We start from the raw sequence: 3,230 nt of genomic DNA on the forward strand, positions 1-3,230 counted from the left end.
TAATTCGACTTGGTCTCCGATAGATATCACGAACCTAACCATATATATAATATATCAACATATTTTCTTTTTTAAGTAATCGTTACATATATATATACTATTAATACTTTTAATATTTTCTTAGTCCGTAGTTAGCAGTCCGATGTTAGTGGTCCACAATTAGTTGCTTAAATAAAATAAATAAAGACCCCATCGTATTCGTATTGATCAGAATTAATCTCGACCCATGGTACCATGTTGTCAAATGACGTGTTGCGTACATAAAGTACCGTGTTGTCAAATGACGTGTTGCGTACAATCATGAGGTCTTATGATTAATCTTCTCGTGTTGTTTACGGGTGGTCCTGAAATATATAAAATCAAATCATAAGTAATTATATATAAAATATCATATTAATTAGAAAAGATATGATTAATTTACTTTTTCTCCAAATATTTTCGTAGCTAAACTAGCTTCGGATACCCAATCTTGTTTTAGTCGTAGTTTCTTCATTACAACTCCGTTTTTGTTGGTTCAACTTGCCACTTCCTTGGATCGAGTCAAATTTTAAGAATATGAACTGAAAATACCTTAGTTTGTATTCTAAATCATAGGTTATAGGTCAAACTTTGGTGAAACTTATGAAAGTGATCATTTTCCATCATAAAAACAACATTTAATGATCATTTTTCTAAAAATACTTACACTTTGAGTTAAACCATGAAATTTTTATGTGTTAACATATTCATAAGAAATATCATATTTCCAGAACATGAACTTCCAATTCAAAGTTCAAGATGGTTTTTAATTATCCAACCCAAAACAGCCCCCGGTTGCACTCTGACGACGTAGATTCAGTTTTTAAGATGTTCTTTGTAAAACCAAGTTATATCTTGTTAGGTTAGCATATCATTATGATATATTAAAGGTCTTGAAGTGTTTTAAAAGTCAAGTTAGAAGGATCTATTTAGTTTGCGAACAAGTTTGAAATCATTCAAACTATGTTCTTGTTGTTAAAATTTTATACCACAAAATAAGATAGCTATATGAATATGAATTGAATAAGATTATGAACAAGGTTACTACCTCAAGTTACTTGGACAAAGTTACTGCAAAAGATAAGAAATAATCTTGGAATCAAAGAGTGGTGGAGTTATATCAAAAGGTTGGAAGTAAACTTCTTCAAATGGGTGGTTATTTTGATATGTTCTTGAAATAGTTTTCTTATGGTGTTTAAGGCTTGTAATTGAAGCTAAATGATGGGGAAAATGCTTAGAGATGATCAAGTATGAAGTTAGGAGTATTTTGAGAGAGAAATGAGGGTGTAGGTATGAGAAAATGGATTGAAGAAATGGTGTTCATTTATAAAAACGTTTTTAGTTTATAAAGAAAGAAAAGGATACCTAATTTTGTTTTCTTACTAATAATTCATACTACTTGAAAAATCCTAGTTACCTCATATCTAGGGCAGTAATAATGTTGATTAGGATGTTGATTTGATGTGTATATACCAATAGTAAATACGTATAGAAGCTGGGTATGATATGGGTACATATACCCTAGATATACGTATAGAAATCTTGAGGAAACAAAACGAGAATTCAAATATAGCAATCTTTTATGAATATACTTATATTGTTTTATGTATTTAAGTACTTAAAAAGTGATTAAATACTTTATATATACGATACGTGTATAAGCATTATATATTATAAGTATATATATCAAAGAATGTTACGTATAGCTATCGTTTTGAAAACTTAAGTTAGTAGTTTCAAAATATACTTATAACTCATTGTCATTAGTACACAATGAGATGTTAAACCATCCTTAGATCATGTTAAATATATATAAATACATATATATACACAAACGTATAATTATTGTATGTTATATAGTTAGTGATATCATCGGTCATATTGGACGGTCAAACGTTGTGTAAAGCTCTTTTCAAAAACACAAGTCTCAACAATTTGGATTGCTTATCATGTTGGTATGGTTTAATTTATGTAAATATTAATCTCATAAGTATAATTTGGTCGGAAAATTCTGGGTCATTACAGTACCTACCCGTTAAAGAAATTTCGTCCCCGAAATTTGATAGAGGTTGTTATGGATAACAATAAGAAGGTTTTCATGACAAATATAAGGTGATAATGGAGTTTTATCATCATTGAGTAATGTAGATAAAATGATTCGATTATGCGAAGAATATAATTGAGACTATCGTAAAAGAGTGAGATGAGTAAAATATATTCGTCTTAACCGATGACGTAGTTATGATTGATTTCCGGGATTTAAGGGATTTAAAGAGAATCTTACGTAACAAGATTTGGTTCTTTGGTGATTAAGGAAATCAGGATCTTCTTTGATTATATGCAATAATCTGTTTCGATTGCTCTGTCGAATATTTCACTATAAATTCACCCCTTCGTTTCCTTATTTTCCACGACTCACACCTTCTATTCTTTCTCCCTTGATTCTTACTTTAAAGCATTCATCAATATGCTCCATCCAGTCCTGATTTTTGATATACTCCTAACTTTTATATCTGTCATTCTTCTTTTTCATCTACCACCAGAAGAATCTATTTACTTCTACTATACTATTGTGTTTATAGTGTTTCTAATTCTCCCGTGTCTCTATATTGCTATCTGCATCGATATACACGGTTTGTAATTTCGGGGTTATTATCGGAGTTTATATTCTTCATTATTTTTCGGAGCTTCATGCTTTCGTTTTCTCTTCCCGACCTCGAGTCAAGCGAGTAATGGTCCGGAATTCGTATATATGAAATTCAGAATGAACATAGCTAATGCTCTAAGAAGAAAATGGTAATAGAACGATTTTGATTTGTTAAATTACCAGAATACCCTGGAGAAGACCGAGTCATCCAGAAAAATATTCTCTTGATATGTTTAGAGATTAGATAGAATGTAAAGAGTCGTGTAAATGGCACATGATGACGGTACTGTGAATCATCATGCTTCATTAGAAACTCAGCATGACTTACTGTAATATAATGACGTTGATCAAGTGTCATTATATTATACTAATCCATGCTTCAGTTCCCAACACTACTTCAAAACATTCATATTTTAAACTCGAAGGTTTCAGAATTTAGAAACTAACACAGTTTCTTTTATGTTGCAGATATTACGGAGAGATAAATGATCTCAGATAAGAATAGTTGTGAAAATATCACCAGAAATATGGAGGATATTTATAATAGATCATACGAGAATATCTT

This window comes from Rutidosis leptorrhynchoides, chromosome 6, assembly GCF_046630445.1.
Source record: "Rutidosis leptorrhynchoides isolate AG116_Rl617_1_P2 chromosome 6, CSIRO_AGI_Rlap_v1, whole genome shotgun sequence".
NCBI classification, from domain to species: Eukaryota; Viridiplantae; Streptophyta; class Magnoliopsida; order Asterales; family Asteraceae; genus Rutidosis; species Rutidosis leptorrhynchoides.